The sequence below is a fragment of the Emydura macquarii genome, unplaced genomic scaffold (genome assembly GCF_026122565.2).
Source record: "Emydura macquarii macquarii isolate MOO-44397 ecotype Brisbane River unplaced genomic scaffold, CSIRO-AGI_Emac_v2 contig_561, whole genome shotgun sequence".
In the NCBI taxonomy this organism is placed as follows: Eukaryota; Metazoa; Chordata; order Testudines; family Chelidae; genus Emydura; species Emydura macquarii.
In genome coordinates, this window is record NW_027130698.1 from 14,285,887 (window position 1) to 14,308,065 (window position 22,179).

Sequence of the window (22,179 nt, forward strand, 5' to 3'; positions counted from 1 at the left end):
ACTGATCAATGTTTATTGGAATTTGGAGGGGTGGGAAATCTGGAAAATGTTCCCACAAATGGATTTTTTCCCAACCACTTCTAACTTTTCTTATCCCCATTTTACAGATGGGAAACTGAGGCACAGAAAGACCTTTGCCTATAGTTAAGTGCACAATCCATAAATCCGTTAGTGCATACACAGACGGGTGCTCTCGAAAATGTGTAAGAAGCTTAAAGACCTTTGACTGATGGGGAAATCGTTCACAAACAAATGTATCAAGTTGCAACCATTCTTCCAGTGCTGCTGCTGCTTTGAAAATCGGTGTATGCATTAGACTCTGGCGATTGTCTGCTAGTCAATACCAGTGGGGAGCTGGTCAAAAATAGCGCATTTAACTTCACAGCCAGTGGTTACTTACTATCTAATGGCCAGTCAGTTGCCTGTTTGAAACGATATGGAGATTTCAGCCCAGTTCATTGCAATTCCTTACAGACAAATTGACCAGGGATTTCATTCCAGCAACTTCAGTCAACACTGGAATCACCTCTTCAGCCCATCTTAAAAAAAAAAACTATAAATACCATTTAGCAGAGCAGTACACTTTCAAGAAACTAGCTTTTACCACCCGAAGTGTCTTTAAAAGCGATAGGTCTTAGTTGCTCTCAATCAATTTGGGGGGCGGGATTAATTCTCAGTTATCGTGAAATGTTAGAGTTGTCTTGCTTATGGACTGCTGCTGATTCTGTGTGTACTGATCTGTCGAGCAGAAAAGAGCCAGAAGCCTTTGTTGGCTTTAGCATGCCTAGAAGATAAGTTCAGCCTCGTTTATTTTCATTTTGGCTATTCCGAATGCTCGGTTTTGCACATTACCAGACAATGCTGCTGTGTCTTTAAACAGGAAAGGAAGCGCAGTCCTGGCAAAAGTAACTGGAGCAATAGAACATAAACCTTTGTAATTGTCGTGGAGACAAAAAGCAAAACAAACTGTATTTAAGTACGTTGTAAGAAAATGTCAGAGAGATTTGAGGGAATGGTCATTAGCATATGAAATCATTTATCTCCCATGAGTTAGGGAGTTGGTTGGAGACCAGCTCAATTAATTTTCTGTATTTTTTTCCTTTTGGGATTTCTTGGAAATCAGTAGTCAAAACCACTATTTTTCTTCAGAAGGAAGATGTGCTGCTAAGATGATGGCAGAACACCACGGAAACAAGTGGAACAGAACTGCCAGCTTCTACTTTAACTTTGTGCACGTGTCTGCACATGCATGTATCTGTGTACAATGTATATATGAAGAAATATGTGTGTGCACACGCATAGGTTCTTGTGCACATAAGTGTGTGCAGAAATGTGCAGCCTTTATAGAAATATTCAGTCTGTGGCTTTAGAAGAACATGTGATTCTCATGGGTCCTGTCTACATTAGCTGTTATATAGTGCATTTCATCAGTAGATCTCAAATCACTTTACAAAGGAGGTAAGGATCATTATCCCTCCTATTACAGATGGGGCAACAGAGGCGTAGAGGTAAAATAACTTGCCCAAGGTCACCCAGCAGGCCAGTGGCAAAGCTAGATATAAAACCCAGGTCTCCAGAGTCCTTATCCTGTACTAGATCCACTAGAAACTTATCTTAGTACCCGTCACAGTAGTATTTGAGCACCTGGAAAGTTCTGATGTGCTACCAACTGTGTGTAGTCCCCTTAGTATGCATGGAATTACACCTTCCATCTACACATAAGTGTCCCCAGTGATGCACAACTGTTCTAGCAACTGTCTGTGTTAAATTTGCTTAGATCAAGACTCCTCTCAGCATTATACAATCCTTCAGCGTGCCAGTTTCCACTATCGCGGGAACCTCCCTGGCATAATATCCTCAAAGATACAAACTGTCCTCCCATCGGGGTTGCCAACCATCCGTAAATGTATGTACAGTCAGTAAAAAAATGTAGAATTTTAACACTGTTCGTAAACCCGTAAATAAATGAAAATGTCCATGAAATTGAATAGAAATAAAACATGTATTTTAACATTGATTGGCGTGGTTCAGACTGACTTATTGTATCATAAAACTACACTACACTGATTTATGAATTCCCGTTTTCTAGTATTTCAACCTGATTGATCCATTAACTGCAGCTAAAACAATTGCATAATTCCTGTGTACAGAATATCGCGAGTGAGTACACACTTTTGTGACATGATTGTATTGTTTATGGTATTTTTAGTGATGTCAGTAAAAAGTTTACCGTATCAGTAAAAAAAAATCAACTTCAGCTCTTCACTAAAATGCAAGGTTGGCAACCCAGTGCAGTCGCTTCTTAGGCGGCTTGTCTGGTCTCCTTTCTCTATTCTACTGCCCAGGAGTCAGGATGGCTGGAAGACACTCGTTTGCATACTCAGTAGCACACTATTTTCATGGCAATCAACTTCTTCTTCACCTTGTTTGACTTAGGCTATGTCTGTACTGGTACAGCTGCGCTGCTGCAGTGCATCAGGTGAAGATGCTCTATGCTGACGAGAGCACGCTCTCCCGTCAGCATGAAAAAACCCACTTCTGTGAGCAGCAGAAGCTATGTCGGCAAGAGAAGCTGTCCTGCCAAAATAACACTATGCACATGAGCACTTAGTCAAGGTAACTATGGTGGTCAGGGAATGGAATATTCACACCCCTGCATGGCATACTTTTTGCCTAAATAGACTGTAGTGTAGACATAGCCTAAGTCTTATTCTAGCAGCAATATGCGTCAGAGGAGACCATAAGCACTTTTCATTTAATGCCCTCTCCTGCTCCCATTGAAATCCATGTGAACGGGTTGATATCAAAGTGCATTGCCTGTGATATAGTAAAGTATTATAATGCCCATTTTGTAGATTGGGAAACTGAGCTGGTCAAAAACAAGGAAACAAAATTGTGGCAATTTTGACAAATTTCAAAAATGTTTGTTTTATGTAATTTTTCAATAGGAGTTTTAGATGTGTTTTTTTTTTTTAATTTGGGGGGAAAACCTACCATGTGACTAACCTGACCAATCAAAACTGGCAATACTCTCTCTATAAAAACAATTGTAGAACAAAGTTTTTTTTTTTTTTTTTTAAGTTTCCATTGAACTTTTTTTCTTTTGAAAAAGTGAAAGTTTCAAAAGTTTCTGCAGAAAATTTCTTCTCTTTTCTTTCCTAAATTTTGTTGCCAACTGTTGTGTTGTCTCTCAACCCAGTCACAAAGTCAGTGGCAGAACAAGGGGTAAAATGTGGCCCGGAAGCCCCAGATCAGCAAAGCACTTGCTTTATGTTAAAGTTAAGCAAGTGCTTATCTGAATTGGAGTCTAATCAGTAGATCATATCCTCAGGGCTCAGTCATGGCTTTGCCACAAACCCTATGGGGACAGTGTGTTGCTAAACTGCCCCGAGAGCAATCAGAGTGGTGGATTGTGACTCAGAGTCACAAACCTCTCACCTGGTCCCAACTGCTCCAGTATAGCTCACCATTTCTTTATCACACGCAGCATACGCTCTTCCAGGTTGTAGCATAGCTGCATCTCCAGGGTCATTAGGTTGGCTCCGTTCACCTCCCACCTACATGTACAGAGAGGGGATGTAATAGATTTGTAGAATCTGCATCCCCTCCCTCGCTGATACCTGCAATGCAGGTAGCCGGCTCAGGAGAGTAGCTTAGACCATGATTCAACCCCCAACGGCAAGAGAAACTATTAATGGCAAAACCTGACATAAACTGAGAAGAGGATGATGGGAACCCAAAAGGCAAATCTCCGGAGAGGACTTGAGCCTGCAAACACTGGAGTCAATGTCAATAGGGTGCATTGGTGTCTTGCTGTTATCTACCCCATATCCTGTACAGATCACAAGGGATTTATTGTCACAGTCATTTGGCTAAACTAGAATTTAGTTATGAAAACCTTTGGGTATCCTGAACCTTCCTCTGCTGGATTTCTGTCCCACCCAAAGAGAAAATGGAGCCCATCTTCTGGGATTAACATAATCAGAGATCGGCACTGAATCTGGTGGAAAAACTATACTTGTATTATTATTATTTTGGTTCCAGGGTTAACTAAGTGCTCCCCTCACAGTAGACAAATGATATCACACGTATCTCAAAACCTAGCCTGCTCAGAGGTGTCATGAATAAGGTTTATTCTTTTAATTTTGGCGCAGGAAAATCGTGTTTCAGCACCCAGGTAAGACTGTTCCTAGCAAGTAAGCACTGAACAGTATCAAATGCAAATATCATTTTTAAAAATGGGGTGGAACCAAAAGATCTGAGCGGGAGAAGGGATTTGGGAAGTATTCGTTAAGTCAACAGAACAGTTAGCAACGGGATAGTAAAATTTCACAGCTTTGCTTTGATCACTATGTCAGAAAAATGAAGCCATAAATGCAGAATATCCTATGAACTCTAACTAAGGAAATCTTTGTCTCTGATCTCAAACATTTACCAAGAAAATAGAATGATATTGAAACATTGAGCTCATTACATTTTATTCCCAATTTTGCAAAATTGTGTGCATATATATTCTCAGTGATAGTAAAAAATATTGCAATGCTTCCGTAGTTTGTATCATCTAAGAATGGTTCAGAGTAATTATAACCTTTACTAATTATTAGTGATTTAGAAATGAATGGCCAAAAGCTGTCCTCAGATACAAACCTTACAACCCCTTTGAAATTAAGGGCATTAAACATTGTTGGTTTCACTTTCTATTTAGATGAGACTTTGAAAAAAAGAGCAACTAGGAATTCCAGGGAATGGATTTGGGGGTGAGGAGATGTTTATTTTTTCCCCCATTGAAATATTTTTCTCTCTACTCTCACTTCTCTGCTCCTTTTTCACAATCTCTCTTAAGTGGAATAGTCATTTATGATGTTTATTTGAGCACAAATGTAAGCAAAATGAGTTGCTCAATATGAAGCAGAGATGGGACAGAGACTCAAAGTTCAGATTGCATCTGGATCTAGCGTTTTGTACCATTATTCAGGGATTCACTTCAGCATGTGCTTAAGTCTTCATTGGGAGTTTAAGACTTCAATGGGACTTAAGCACATGCTGAAAGTTAAGCACATATTTAAACATCCTTCATTAATAAGGGTGTTTGCCTTGTTTCAACCCGTTAGAGACAGCAGCCAATGCTTAGATCCAGCTCTGAACATTCACAGCATTTAGAGGTATTTGACTGTGGTTTTGGTTCAGGCCCATCGGTTTTATAATAGATGTTTATTTCCTCTCTAACCATAGTAATAATGTCCATCACAAGCATTTCCATTGTAAAGCCCAGAATGCCTCTACACTAACTGAAAGACAGCATGAACTGATGAATAAAACATGACTCAGAGATTTGCTGACATCCTTTTAGCCATAACTCATTTATTCTAAAGGTCTCCGTTGAGTCTATTACACATTTAGACATTTTGTGCTGCTTAAAGATTTCTAAGGAAGTGAGAGAAACAGTGAACCTGGGATCAAACTTGCATGAGGCAAGGATGAAGAATTTTGCTCACCATGAAGAACGGCTTTTGATATTTGTAAGGTAGATGATTAGGAAATTAGTTAAAGGTCAGAAATGGACTTTTCTTCTCTCTTATTCATTTCAATTGGGTATTATGGACTGTAGAAAAGTTGCAGTCACAACTGATATCAAAATGTACACACACATACCTTCAAATGACACAGGGTCAAATGATAACCAACTTCACCACTTGGCATGGGAGATCCTCAAGTGGAACAGAGGTTTCGGTTCTTATCCATACCGCTTTGATCTTGAGAGAAGATTGGACAGTGCAGGAGGTCAGGTATCCTTTGGTGACTGTGCAGTGAGTCTTGTTAGCTGAGACAGAAATACCAGGAGAGCAGCGTTTCTCAGGGGGCTTCCAGCCTCCAGAGGTAAAAATACTAGGTGAAGAGTTGCAAGGCTTTTTTAAAAAAAGTGACCAGACATTTTTTTAATCTTCTTTAAAGTTCGATCCATTGAGTAAAATATTTGAATAGACATTTGCTGAATAAATTTGAACAAGCACATTTGAGAATCAGCTCATGGATATTCCACGAGCAGAAAAAGAGGTTAAATCTGACAAATAAATGATTATCAGTTACTGACTCCTGGCTCACTGAGATGCATCCACAACCCAGGGAGAACCCAGGAATAGAATAGCAAGAAATACTACAGGTCAGGATTGCAATGCTTAGTACAGGGTGGTTTGCACATTGCTTGACTACACTATGGCTGGGTCAAGCTACAGCTCCGACCCATTCACTTCCTTGAGTACAAGGAAGCAATAAGTGGAATATGTCAATGTTTTCCATAAGTCTAAAGTGTATTCGTTGTTCATTTCATATTGAAAATTGCTATTCACTGCTATTCATAAGGGATTGGTGCATGGAACTGCTTGCAGGTCAGTTCCGTTCTGTTCTCTACATATAGAATCTGTAGGATAAGTTGCAGAATTGCTTATTTTTCTTATAATTCCCTCCTTTTCCCCCTTCCTCCCCCCGCTTTCCAATGTTCCAGTAACTGGTGACTAATTTTGGTCAGTGCTCAGCTCACTAATGTGACTTCACCCCTCTTCACAAACTTGCAGGTGATGCTGTGTTTACCACAAATTATTTTCCCAGAAACGTAATAACATCCTCGCAGAGAGCTTGTACACTTAGCCAGCATATAAAGGAAATAATTCTCATAAGTTTAGCATCCTAATATGATTCACTTTTTCAACATCCTGTTATAGCATCAGCACTTTATTCAAAACTTCAGTGTAAGAAACTTTTGGAGCTGTAAGACCTCTTGCAGACTTTAAGTTTAAGTCTAGCATTTACTTCTGTATCCTGATTATGAACCCCCGGGTGCATTTTGGGACCTATTTTATCACCTACTGCTTCTCTGACGCAGGTAATACTGGAGAATTGCCATCTAGGTGGGAAGGTTACAAAGGCACAGCTCCTGGCTACAAATCTTAAATAAACTCTTTCTCTTTGGAGTGTTTCAAGTTTACAGGCTTTTCACAGAGCCACACAAATCAAAGAGGAGGTGTTGGGGGTGGAGGTTTGTTTTGTTTTCCCCTCTTCTCTCTTTTAAGCAGGCTGAGGCCTGGTTTTGACACTCAGCAGTAGGCCTCATGGAATCCCAGCAGGCTCCCTCTCAGCTAATCGGCTTGAGTTTTCACAGCTTAAGTAGAAGGACCCAGTAATCCCTAAACTGACCTTTCCAGTTGTTCTTGCCACAGAGGTGCTATAGAATTTAGGCATCCTAAAGCTTTTACAAACATCTGTATCGGGGCTGAGAGCAAAGAACTTTATTGGTTCAAAAACCATATTATTTGTGGGTGGCAATGGGAAATAAAGCAAGACTTTTGAAAGGGGAAACCAGTAAGTGTTGGTGGGTTGGTATTTTTTTCATTCAGAAACAATTGTAACATTCATCTACCTTAGCATACATTTTTTTTTACGATAATGAACAATACTTTAATTTAAAAAAAATGTGAAATTTTTGTAGATAATCGTGTTGGGTTTATAGAAACCTCCTAGTACTAGTGGAATCTAATGAAAACCTTTCTGTTGAGAAATTTTCCATCGCAGTTGTTCTGGGATGACAGGGTTCTTTTGCCAGGGGTTTTACCACACTGGAAAATTCATTAATTCTAATTTAACTTCACACCAAACTGTGGCCTCAGGTTTTGGATCAAATTCACCCCATCCTTTACTTTTGTACCATATGCTCACTGTGAAAAGCTGGTTCGGGAAAGAATCAGTGTGTCGCACGCTATTAGCTAGAGTAACAGGGTGACTTGCCCATTTAAAGGCTGGACTCCTGGGACGAGCTAGTCCCGGTTCCTGAGGAGGCACATCTGAGCAGGCATCACCTGCTTCCCCTATAAAGACCAGCAAGAAGCTGTAGAGAGGGGATTCTTGGTGAGACCAGAGTGAGGCTGGAGAGAACCCTGGAAAGAGTGCAGGGGCTTCTGGGAGTCAGTACACTTCAGCAGAAAAGCCTGGGCCGTGGGGAGTGAGACTACAGGCAAGAAAGGCCTGGGAGTGACCTAATAAGGAGGTAAATGGACAGACCTGAGGAGGAATTTGAGTTGGTTGGTTGGGTGGGTGGTTTGTTGTTTGTTTGTTAATCAACCAAAACTCAAGAAGGGGTGTGCATGGGCAAAAGCGTTAGGGAGTTATTGACAAAGCCTCTTGAAGTGGGTAAATGAGGCAGGGGCCGCTTGGAGGGCTGCCCTGACACCATGATGGGCAGGAGGCAGCCCTCTCAATGGGCGGGAGGAAGCCCTCTCCATGGCAGTCAATAGTCATCAGAATTCACAAAAGTACTGATTAAGGCACGCTCTGTTTCAGCAAGGTACTTATGAACATGCTTAATTCTAAGTTCACATACCATTTAATTCAATGGGACTATTCACACTCTTAGAGTTAAGTGTGTGCTTAAGTGCTTTGCTGAATCAGGGCCTACAAACATGATCCAAAGCCCATTGAAGCCAGTGGTAGTCTACCCACTGATGACTTCAATGGTCTTTCAATGTATATGGAGACACAATATTTTTTCTTATAGCTTCATGGCTGCATGTGTATATATATTAAGATGGTTTTGTATCAACAGAGACACATACTGACTGCAAAATCCAAATTACCAGCAATATAATAGATACCCTCCCTCATTAACTAGTCAGTGGTGTGGGGAGAAGCTCAGTTTTTTTAAAAAACAACTGTAAATTAACAAGCTAATGTGCACAAGTAGAAAAATAGAACTCACTATGATCATCTCTCCTCTACAAATGCAGATGAGCTAAATAGAAAACCAGCAATGATTCTGCAAATAATGACATTTCTATGCTCTTTAGTACTCCAGCCACTAGGTGGTGTGGATCATAAAAACTTGTTCAGGTCATAGGAACAGCCATACTGGATCAGACCAATGGTCCATCTAGCCCAGTGTCCTGTCTTCCGACAGTGGCCAATGCCAAGTGCTTCAGAGGAAATTAGCAGAACAGGCAATCATCAAGTGATCCATCCCCTGTCGTCCATTCCCAGCTTCTGGCAAACAGAGGCTAAGGACATTCAGAGCATGGTGTTCCATCCCTGACCATCCTGGCTAATAGCCATTGATGGACCTAGACTCCATGAACTTATCTAGTTCTATTTTTAACCCTGTTATGGTTTTCGCCTGATATTCCATCCACCAGTGGACAATAGAGCATATAGACATAAATCACTTGTACTTTTCCAATCATAAGGGTTTCGTTCAGCAGAAAAATTCTTAAGGGTAGACATCAATCAAATGTCATATACTATAGCAGCCATGCAGGAAAACTAGTGGCAATGATAGTAGTTTGTGTCTCTTCCTTGGTAGGTGTGACATTAGTGATGAGTTGTGCCCAAGCTTTAATAAACAAGTGTGTCACGGTCTTCTCTGTCCTGTTACAGTATATGTGCATATTTCTGATGTATTGGGTGTATCTTCTCAAGAGCCCAATTTTCTTCTGTATTCCAAGCTGACTCTTGGAAACTCACTTCACTATAATCAGTTTTGATAGTAGTGCAAAAAAAAAGAAAAAGAAAAGTTTCCCATACTGCAAAGGCCCTTTGACAGCAGAATCCAGACAAACAAATAAATAGCATCTTTTCATTTTAGTTGGGTGCCCATGGTTTTTTGGCTTGACAAAATTAGCTGAGAGCAAGAGTCCATGTACTTTCACATTCCCAATTTCAACCATACAAACAAAGGAAGTGGTTTCCTGGGAACAGAAACCACATGAAAACCCTGCAAATAGCTCCTTACTTCCTCTCTGTTTAGCATGTTGCATGTAAACTCACCAATACAATTGGGCACCTGGTCCCTGGTTCAAATTAACTAAGCCAGCTGAAGGAAGAAAGAGAATTGTTGTCTATATTGGTTCCAAGTCATCAAATTCCCAACCACTATGACCAGATTCACCACTGCCCTAAACACTAGAACCTGGAGAACTATAGTATGGCCATTTCAGATAAGCTCAGTCATGACAAATCAAGTGATGCTGTTTCAGGCGGGTGGGGGGTGGTTAAATAAATAAATAAAATACAAAGGCATCTATATAAATCCTGAGGTACCTGCTAATGATTAAAACTACAGTTCAAACTAAAATCCCACCATTGTAGTGACCAGAAATGTTTTGTCTCTATCCAGTAACACACATGAACTGGGCTATACGGTAGACATTATTCACCTGACATAGATTTGAACTAGCAACCTAATGGTACAAGGCATTATGTCTCATTGCCAAGCTCATAAGCTACTCGTTTCACTAAAATATATATACATTCTCTCTGATGATAAAAGATACTGTGGGAGTGAAAACTCCCATTAATTTCAATGAGGCCAGTATTACACTGTGAATGTCTAATGTATGGCTGTTTTACTTCCACACTACTACATGCCTTGCCTGTTTTCAGGGTACAAAGAGCTTAAGTACATGCTGTTTATGGATGTTATCAACACTTCATGAAGAATTAGAAAGACGAAATATGAAGTTATGATGTGAGTTATGAATAATTGGTCAGTTATTAAAAAACAAGGATTCTCTTTCCAATATCTAAAAGCAACAACGCCTTTCACTTTGAAAATAAGCAGGTGGGGGGTTTTTTGTTTTTGTTTTCGTTACCACAAAAACAAAATTTGTAAATTTGTATTTTGAAGAATCATGTAAAAAAAAAAAGTAAAATGTAGTCAACTGAAAACTTGAAAAGTTAATGACCAATATTCTTATATAGTGTTTTTATACCTTGAAACTTCAGCTCTCAACATGTGTTTGAATCCTAGAACTTCAGCAGTTTCAGCTAATTAGAAAGCTAAAAAATGCAACTTAATGAATTCAATGCTTGTTTATGTTAAACTGCCAAGGAGTTTAGCAATGAAAAAGTGTGATTTCGGGAACATCTGATTACAGGCCATGTGGAATTCCATATGTCAGAAAAGCTGGAAAGCATTTTTATTGAACTATTGTCTAGAATGTGAACTAATTTCCTACTACCTCATAAAGGCTTCTAAGAGTAGTTGACAAAGGATTTATCATAATTATTGCTCTGGCCAGGATCATGTTTATAAATGATACTTGTGTATATTTTGTTTTTAAAGTTTCCAGTTCACAATTAAAACATCCTGCAATTTTCTCTTTTTTTCCTTTCTCTTTAGTGACTGATCTTCAAATCTTCCATTTGTTTTCAAAATTAATACCTGTCAAATATTTCTTTTGATTTACAGTGCCAAAAGAAAAGAAATGTTTGAAAGATTTTAATATAACATAAGTATTGATATTGTGGAGAATAATAAGGATGCATGGTATTTATTATGACAAAGGTTGCAAAAACTTTTCGGTGAATAGTTACTTAACTTTTAGTGCCAGATTCAGACACCCCAATTCATGTTGGCCATGAGAGGAACCCTGGATTTTAATAGGAACACATGTGAGGTGTCTGAATCTAACCTTAAATGAATAAATGTTAAAAGTGCTTGCACCCTTTTTGTTGCAAGTGTTAAATGCTCATGCTAACTTCCAGTTAGAGAACAGAAACAATATTGCATAACATATCTGACCAATTACAACTAACCAATGTGGCTTGAATAACGGATATTGAATATTCAGAGATTTTATTGTAATTCCATAAACTGTTCATGAATATTCACATACACAAGATAGCCAAAATAACTGCTAATAACAAATCTGTTTAAGGAAGCTGTGATCTGCTCAGGATTCAAGGAGAAGAATATACAGATAAACTGATCAAGGAGAGCATGAATTCTACATGGAATCTAAGTACATAAGTGAGACATGAGTGTTGTGTCGGCCTTGTTCTGGCCCTCTCCACAGAATTGAATGTAGTTGCTCAGTATTTGTACAGGTTCAGTATGTGTGTGTGTGAATAGCTATATTTTACAGATAGAGAAAATGAAATGAGGTTAAATGATTTGCTCATAGCCATGGAAGGAGTTGGTGTCATATCTGGGATTAGAAATCAGGAATTCCTGACTCGAAATACTCTGCCTGTACTTTGGTGCTGGTATTATAGACACCTGAAGCTTCAGTCAACTGCCCTTATTATAAAGCCATTTGCAGTTGCCAGGTGTTTTAGATGTTCTCACAAGGAAACACGTTAGGTGAGACACCACTGGCACCTAAAGTCTATTTGTCCTCAGAAAAAGTTCATCACAGTAGTAGTGCGAGCTTCTCCACTCTGTTAATGTGCTATAGCCTCGCCTTGGAGGAAACCACTTCAACGGTTGAGTTTCCGTGGTCAAAACAATCCTGGGCCTCCCTGCTGTGATTGCAACAAGAAAGACAGTTGATCTGGTGGCTTGTGTGATGCAGAGATCGGCTTTCTAGAAACTGGATTTAAACCACCTGTTCATTTCACAAAGACACTAAATAGCCGTTATGGATTTGAAACAGTGATCTCTAGAGGCAAAAGGCTCCATATTTCATCACTGATGCCAAGAGCCGTCCAGTCTCTCCTGGCCATTGAGGTAAGCACAAAGTTTGTGAAAGGCAAGCTATGAAAGTTGAGGAATAAAATTAATAATATCTTTTTGTATATTTAATTTTTTTAAGTGCACAAACCATTAACCAGAGATGACCTAATTTTAGAGACCACCTTTCTCACCTGGCTATTCCTCAACTATCAGAGTTGACTGGAAAACTCAAGCTGACAGTCCTCAGATTTGTATATCTGGGGGCCAAGGCCAGGGAGTTCTACGTGAAGAGCCTAAAATCTGTAATTTGTTTCCTGCTCGGTCAAAGACATCCTGAGTTTAGTGACTGTCAGCTCACGCTTCAAGGCCTCGCTGCTTGATTTGTAGGGTTTCTGAGGCGATCTCATTTGCATTTTGAACACTAGGCCAAATCCTTTAAAGCCCTCCTGTGAATTGCTGAGCCCTTGCAGATTTCAAATGGAATTGGGGTTTTATGCTAGTTTACAGGTTCAGGCCCATAAACTGGGGGGTGAATTGTGGTGTTGCTGCTGTTGGTTTTGTGGTTGATAGGTATCTCTGACAAATGTTAAAAATAATAAAGTAAGTTAAAATGGGCCTCAAGTTTGTCAAAAGTATATGGTCGAAGAGAGAGAAACTGTTTATGTGGTTCTGGAAGGAGTGGATATTTTCAACCCAAAATAGCATTATGAAAACCACGTAATATCTACCACAATGACAAATTTTTACTTTGTGTACGGTAGTTTTGTGTTTCAAGTACATTTTACCTATTTTATAACATGTCTCACAAGTGACTTCTCTGTATGGGTACAGTTACAGAGATTCACAGATATGACCTGAATGCTATTTCCATAATTACAGCACATGGGATAATAAGGAAACTACAGTATGTAGAAAACCATGGTTCAGTATCCTGGAAATTACAACTTAAATATTACCGCAAACACCAGTGGTGGTCCATATATCCAACATGGTCCATTAAATGTAATAAACTTCTATGCAAAATATATTTCCCCAATAAATCAACTTCCAATTTTCCATGCACTCAATTTGTGTGTGTGAGAGAGAGAGAGAAAACGATTTTGAAGTCAACTGCTTTGAATGGTGTTCAAACAGCCATATATTTTTATCAGGTTTTTTTCCTTCAGAAAATTAAAAGTCTAATGGGATTGCAGAGCAGAGACTGAACAGTTCCAAGGGAGGAAGTAATATAGGATAAAAAGAGGGGTGTTCAATTTCAAAGACTTCTAACAGAAAGTTTCAAAAGATCATGAATAGAAAATGCACTAACAATGCCAACTTACATTATGTATATCAAGTCAGATAAAGCATTTTATTTTTAAGCTCTTGGGGGAAAAAATAATACTAATGTATTTGTACAGAGGAATATACAGTGTAACTGACTGTTTCATTCATATTTAATAACCTGGTGGAAGTAAGATTTCATATCAGCATAGTAAAACTAGGTTGGATATATTTTGGGCAGACACAAGCAATGGGCCAGATCCTGACTTCAGTACTGATGTCACTCTACTGACTTTGCTGATTTACACCAGGGTGGGATCAGATTCAAGCTTGAGACATAAAGGAACCCTTTTTCATAATCTTAAACATGTGTGTCATTTTTAAATGCACGATTCATTCCTTTCCTTTCTTATTTGAAGTGATGTTTTGCAGAGTGTTTTTACTTGGTTGGGTTTCTGAGTTTTCCCCTGGAGAAGGGATCATGTCCATCTTCCTGTGAACATTTCTTGTTGGTTTCTTAACTCTGTTCATTCCATCTCCATAAGCTCATACAAGCTTGTAAACCATATTTTATGCCAGGCTTTCTGTCTGAGGAAACTAATTCTTTTTTTTTAGATGCTATGAAAATGATAAATAACAAGTATTTTTCTATATCACTTATTTTTTTTCAGGGAAATGGACTAACAGGTGTGAAACTGGACTGTGTTCTGCGGCGTTCTCTGAAATATTCCCTGAAATTCTGCATTGGGGGGGCATTTGAAATGGTTGTACAAATTGTTCCACTTATTGGGTTATTTAATTTTCCTGCAGGCAAAAATGGATGGAAATTACTGTACAAAGTTTCTTCCTTATGTGTGTAAAAGTGATCTGCAAAGGGAAAATGTGGGTTTATGCCCCCTCCTGCTTCTTTTTTAAAAAAGAAAAAAGCCTGAAACTAGGTTTATTTGAATTTATAAAAGTGCCTATCCAGAACTACGAGGACTGTGCAATCATAAAATCTGCAACTGGGATGATCAAAGAAGTCCATGAAAGGAACTTCCCACCCATCAAAGCCATCTGATGCCTTTCTTTTCTCTCCAAAACCCAAGTAACTTCCCCCAGAGAACGCGTAGGAAAGCTAGTGAGCTTTGTAACATGTCCACATGTGAGTTCTGGCAGGCCAAGAGGGAAAGTCAATTGCAGAATACGGGGCCTCTCACCGCATACACCTTACCATCAGCCTTCTCCCATTTAAACCAGAGGTGTTAGCTTTAGTACACCCGGTGACTTCAGCTTCTGCGACATCACAGGAGAAGAAAGAGCTGGTTTCTAAGGCAGCCAGGACCCACATCATTTTGGGGCAGTGGTTCTTAACCCGCAGGCCTCTTGCTGCCCAATCAGCACACAGCTGTAGCCCACGTGACATCTTCAGGGCCATACAAGTAGTATGAATGAATTCGGCCCAAATAACACACAGAGAGCTGCATATGCAGTCCATATTGGTAAATGGGTTGAGAACCACCGACCAAGGGTGTTATAGGGTCAAAAAAACAAGCAACTAACGTCAATTAGCAATCAACAGACTGTCTGGTAATTGTAGTCCACTGGGGCATCTCAGCCGTTCGTGTCTGGAACTCAGTGTCTAGAATTTGAAACTCTATGTCTGGCACTGGAAATCAGCAACATCATTCACAGCAGGAAGGTCCAACCTTTGAAACTCACTCCTCCTGAGTGGTCATCACAGCCCACGTCTGGCAAGCTGGCTGCAGCAGCTGGGTTTCAGGCAAGCTTCATGAGTATACATTATTATTCTGTTTCTATATTTTTTCCTGGGAATGTGGGTGTTTTAGGTTCTATCCCGCTCTACAAAGAGCAGGCGTGTTTGTAAGTTTTAAGTTCTGTACCAGCCAAATCCTGAAGTCTTAACTCAGTTTGCACTCAGTCCTAACTGAGGCGAAATCCCTCTCTGAAATTGCCAGTGGAAGATTTTCCTCTGTCAGAACCCCAGTAAAAACTGTGCAAAGATGTAGCGTTATGTTTTTCATTTAGTATTCTTCATCATATAACTGCTGCCATGATGAGCATTGTGTAAGATGGGACAATAAACAAATGAAATAGTCAGATGCTACCTGGAAAAGAAGATTTTTCTCCATTTGTGGTATGATGCGGTAAGACGGTTATTCATGTACATCCCATATAAACAGCAAAAAAAGAAAAAAAATCACAAACGTTGCTAAATCTGACCTGCAGTTAAATTCATATAATTTTCATAGGCTTTTTTTTTTAAATAATATTTCTTCTAACAGTTCTGTGACCGGTATTTTTTCTATGTGAATGTTTGGGGAGAAATTTTATTTTCATGTGAAAATGAGTGTTCAACTTGTAAATGAGGGCATTTATGCTGTGAATTCTTACTCAGTCTCCTATAGATGTATGCAATTAACTGATGGGAGGAAATAGAACATAAAGTCTGCAGGATAGCCAATAAACCAGGCTTATATCTTTCTCCATACCTCAATCAGCAAGGAACACAGTTATTTGTAAATCTGTGAGGTGCGTGTGTGTGTGTTTGCGTGGCCAGTTCTGTTTTTTGAGCAAAAGGGAATAAGATTTTAAAATTGTTAAGATTTCTTAACAATCGCCTAGGTGTCTCTCTATAAAACGTTCCCCTTCCTGTTCCTGAGAGATTCAATATCCTAATAATCTATTCAAGTACTGTTTCTGTTTATAAAGATTAGATCAGCCAATCAGGATACAGAAACATCACCATGTGGCTTCAGTGACTCATCAGACAGACGAAACCCCAAATTCTGAACACTCAGAAGAACAATCACTATGAACAATTTGATACAGTATTTGTGATTTTTTTGAGAAATAGCTTTTATTCATATATTAATATGCCTATAGACTTTAAGAAACAAAATTGCAAAAATCATGATTAGTTCAAAAACAGGAAAAAATGTCTAAATATGACAAATTGTTTACAACAAAGAATGTGACCCGCTCTTAAGTTTCTTATGGTAACATTGCTTCATTGTAGGATATTTGTAATTCATGTAATCTGTTATGCATACATGACCTCATAAAGACTGCCCAGTAGAATTAATTCTGTCCAAGTATAACTAGTTGCAAACAATCCCCGAAAGTGAATCTTTACTGACTAACGTTTTCATTGGTCTTCACTTAACAAGCAGCTTGCAGCTGATGAGAAGTTTGGGGATTCTTAAGTTTCTGAAAAAATAAATTAAACATTCCTATTCAATTTGCTCTGGCTGGACTTACATTGTATTGCTCTCAATGTCGCTAATTTGAAAAATGCTCTTGTAATTTTTTGTTCCTGATAGCGATCCAAGTGCTAACAAGGAGTTAAGTTACATTTCATAGCAAGTTTTCTTAACTGCCAATGCTGGTTGTAACTTGAACAGTTTAGAGGTATTCTTGAGTAAGTCCTTTTGAATATTATTACATTGAATTCCTTCATAATAACTGGAGCTTTCGTTCTAGAATTTTCCACTATATTCCTAGCTTCATTTAAGTTGGCTACCATAACAACTATATGGATTGGAATAGAAACTAGATATGACAGTACCATGGTGCCTCTCGTGTAGACACCTCATTGTGATGGCTTTGCAAAATGGGTTTTGTTTTATAAGCATTTCTGTTTTCCAATAATTCCAGGGTAGATTTTTCAAAAGCACTAATGGGAGGTAAGCACTGAACTCCCATTGATTTTTCAATAGACATTGGGCACCTAACAGCCTTTTGTGCCTTTGAAAATTCCCCCTTCCCCCCCATACTTTGAAAGTGGGCTTTTCAAAAGCACCTAAATGACGTTGAAAGTCAATGGGACTCGTGCCTTTAAATCACTGGGAACTGAACTCCTAAATCACTTAGGTGTTTTTTCAAAATCCCTTTCTCTCCCCCCTTCCCCTGCATGTGTATAGCACCTTCCATATGAGGCTTCAAAGTTTTTGAGATCTATGAACGAAGAATTCTATTTTAACTATCGTCATCCTCATCATCCTTTATTATTCAAACATTTTTGAAACACTTACAAATGAATTCTCAATACACCAGTGACTACAGATTAAGAAAGCAGAGGCATCCAAAGGTTAAGCCACACATTTTTAACGGTGGCTTCTAATTTTGGGGTGCATTCATTTTAGAGGGGCCAGCTGGAGACCCAAAGAGTCTGATTTTTTTCAAAGGTGCTGAGCACCTAATTGTGGGTGCTCAGCATCTTGAACATGAAGCCGTAGAGGCTCAAACCCACTGAAGTCAGTGGAAGACTCTCATGGACATCAGTGACCTATGGTCTGACTCTTCGGGGTCTCATACTAAGGCACCCGAACTCATAGTACATCTACACAGGGATAAAAGACCTGCAGCACGGCCGTGGTTGGCCTGTGTCAGCTGACTTAACTTGCAAGACTTGGACTGCAGAGATAAAAATTGCTGTATAGACATTCGGGCTCAGATCTGGGACCCTCCACCCTCACCGGGTCCAAAGCATTTAAATAGCTGACCCAGGCCACCCACAGGTTTTTTTATCCCTGTGTAGACATAGGCCAAGAGCCCACATCCGCGAACTTGGGCCTCGTTGGCCTGCCTGGGGTTTCTCAAAGTCTGCAGCAAAGCAGGGATTTTACATTTACCATGATCTATGCAAGAGATCTGGTAGATTACTAAAAAATATCATGAGCTGCAATGCGGATTGATTCTTCTCCCATGAATGCTGAGTACTGGGGGGAAAAGGAAGTACAGATTTTCTCTCTACATGTAAAGAGCGGAAAGCTTTCAGGGCCAAATTCACCCCTATGCAGAGGCCAGGCACAAGGTCTATGTGCTTTGAAGGCTTTGGTGGGCTTAGTCTGTGAAGCTGATGGTGATTTTAAGTAACAAATCATGGGGCAGATCCTCAGCTGATGTAAAATGTCTCCAATTGAGCGATGACCATTTACACCAGTTGGGACGCTGCCCCCATATACCTGAATGCATTTTCAAAGCAAGCAGGCACAATAGCTCTCTGCACAGTGGTGAATTTCACCCTTTGCGAGAAGTCGGGCCCAAGTCTAATCTCACTGGTACCAGCGTATCTCAGGAGCAGCTCTGCTGAAATCACTGGAGTGACATCAGCGTAAAACCAGTGTGCCAGAGCTCAGAATCAAGCCTCCAGCATATTAGCATTTTGTCCAACTACCTCCTCAGTTGTATTTTATTTGCCATTTTCCATTTGTACACACTCGCCTTTCAGACACATAATCCGTCTCTTAAAATCACCAGCCGCTTCAGAGACTATTTGTTCATTTTGAAAAATGGTGTCTCTGCATGTGCAATATTACCCTTAAGCTGCAACTATCATTTTCTCATATATCAGCTCATTAAGAATACAGTTCCTCATGACGGGGGCTGATTCAGATGATAAGAGACGTCAACTAACAGTCCATGGCAGGGGCAGTGTGCATAATACAATACCGTCTGATTGGACTCAGCTGTCATTTCATCCCATGTCCTGCACTTTGAAAGGAGTTCAGAATCACTTATTGTTTTCATTGCTCATTTTAAAATATTAGTCTCACCCCAGTGCAGGATGCCTTTTTGAAGTGAATGTATGATTTTATTCCTGTATTGGTTTATAAATAGCTCTGTGCCCAGAACATGTACAGTTCAAATTCAAATACTACGTCCACCAAGGAAATGTGTTTCTAGTTTTGCTGGTGTCAGTTTCTCAGAAACAATTTTCGTATAAACTTTCCTCTCAACTTATCCTGCTGTTCTCTGTCTTGTTTTCAGAAGGAGGATTGGAAACCTTAAAAATGTCAATTTTATAATTTCCTCCTATAGTATAACAACCTTTTTTAATAAATGATAAGCACTAGTATTAAGGAGAAAAAAAAACGCTGCAGTCAGCTTCATATTTTCCCTGTCTGGGGTAGGCGACAGGAGAGAACAAAAGATTGCTTATATCTCAAACGATAGCAAAGAAGGCTTGATGGATTTATAAGATTAATGTCAATGTTAGAAATATACAATGGATGCCATTAAAAATGGACATTTATCACAGAGCGGTATTTACCTTTACCATGGTGTTTGCAATATTCCCTAAACTTAGGAGAAATACCACAAATATTGTGCTAAATGTAGCTAGTGCAGATGACAAATAGCCAGTTTTAATGGTGCCCATTATATAAGTGTGTCATGTAGTTTCAGTTTGTATGCTGGTTTTTGTATATACCAGGGGTCCCCGAACTATGGCCCGCGGGCCGCATCCAATACACTTTGACCGACCCGCTGAGTCCAGTGGCATTACAATTACATGCGGCCGTTCATAACATAGCTCAGGGGTCGGCCACCTTTCACAAGTGGCATGCCAAGTCTTCATTCCCCCTCCCAGCCCTGCCTCTCTCCCACGTGACATGAGGACAGTGCCCTGCCCAGGAGCTCTTCCCAGCCCCAAGCAGCACCACACGACAGTCGCTTCCCACTCCCAGTCCCATCCCGCCCCCTCCCATGTGATGTGGGCCCAGCGTCCCGGCCAGGAAGAGCCGTTCCGGCCCACCATAAGAGCAAGACTGTGTGATGTGGCCCTGGCAGCTGAAAGTTTGAGGACCCCTGGTATATACCGTCAATTTTTATATGTCTTCTGTCTGCTACAGGGGAAAAGAGATGGTCTTGTGTCCAAAGCATCAGACCGGGAGTCTGGAGATCTGGAGTGAAATGGGAATTTTGCTACTGATTACAATGGAAGCAGGATTTCACCCCTGCTTCTCTATCCCTATCGCTGCTACTGTCTTCCCATGTGACCTTGGCCAAGTCACTTCACCTCTCTCTAGCTCAGTTTCCCCATCTATAAAATAGGGGGTACAGAAGCTGCATCAGTGCTAGAAAGGCAGAGTGAGATTGAAGGATGGAAGGTGCTGCCTAACTGCAAAGTATTATAGTGTTTACTTTTTATACAACGGGAGAAACTGACTGGCTTTACTTGGAAAGATACGCACGCCTTTGGTTTAGGCGAGTCATACCCGCTTTTCTCTTTTGTATTAAAGGAATGAACTATTAAGTCACTGATACAACTGATCGACACTGAGATTAAACTGTGTCACTGATTAATGTTGTACAGGGGGAGGGTGTTTAATATGACAGTTCAAGAGCTGCAGCCCTTACTCCCTCCCAGATTCTAGAGATCTCCACATACAGTATGTTTTCTGTGCTTATCTAATCGACTTTTTTTCACACGGGTTCCTACTCAGATTCATAGATTCCAAAGCCAGAAGGGACCATTATAATAATCATCCAGCCTGACATCTTGCCTAGCACAAATCACTGATCGCACACACTGCTTCCTGCAGCTAACCTAATATGCTCTAGTTCAATCACAAGCTTTTTTTTCTTTTTTTTTTTTAAGAAAGGGATCAGGATAAAACTTGCAAGGCACCTAAGTCATGTTTTCAAAAGTGACTTAGGAGTCTAAGTCAGTGGGATGCAGGTTGCGAAGGGCCAGGTTATTAAAAGGGATTTAGGTGCGTACAGATGCAAGTGGGCACCTCGTTGGATTTTCAAAAATGCCTAGACGCCTAACTCCCAGTGGACTCACAGTGCTGGGACCTTCCACCCTTGCAGGGTCCAAGAACTTGGGCTCCAGCCTCAGCCCAAACGTCTACACAGCAAGTTTTACACTGCAATGTAAGCCCTGGGCTAGCAGAACTCACGTTAGCAGCCCCAGGGTTTATTGAATCTTGGGCTTGAGCATCTTCACTCATTTAAAACACTAAATTCGGAATTGTTGAAGCCAGTCTGGGGCTCCAGCATCCACACTGCATTAGGTGGGCCTGACTCCAACCACCCATACCCCAGCCTTCCTAGCGCCCTCCCCCCACAACACACACACACAAATGTGGCCTCTCTAGCCCTTTGTCCGTGGTCCAGTGTGGGAAAACAACTGTCCATCAAATGTAACTGTCTAGCGGACAAAGAAAATCAGCCTGGAGGACTGTGGGATGCTTTTGGCGGAATCCCAGAGCTCAAGTACAGTGAGGCTGCATCTACACGTCCAGGCAACAGATCTTGAACCCTGGGTCCCAGCTTGACTCAGGCTCTGACCTTTCACTCCCATGGGGTCCTGTGACCCTAGGTTGGGGTCCCGAGTTTGCACAATTTATGCAGAGACAGAAGGGGGGTTAGTCTGGAGCCTGAGTTCAAACCCTGGACTTACACTGCAGTGTAGACACACCCACAGTGGCTAATTTACTTCAGATAATGGGACTTAGATTCCTTAATTAGCCATAGCCATTTTTGAAAATATTGCCCCCAATGTACATTTAAAGACTCCAAGCAATGGTGGTTGTACCACTTCCCTTCATAACCCGTTCCAGTGTTTAATTACCCTCAGTATTAAACACGTGCATCTTATTTCCAGTTTGCATATTGCTGATTTCACCTTCCAGTATTGGATCTTGCTAAACCTTTGTCAGCTAGATTAAACAGCCCTCTGGTCCCAGACA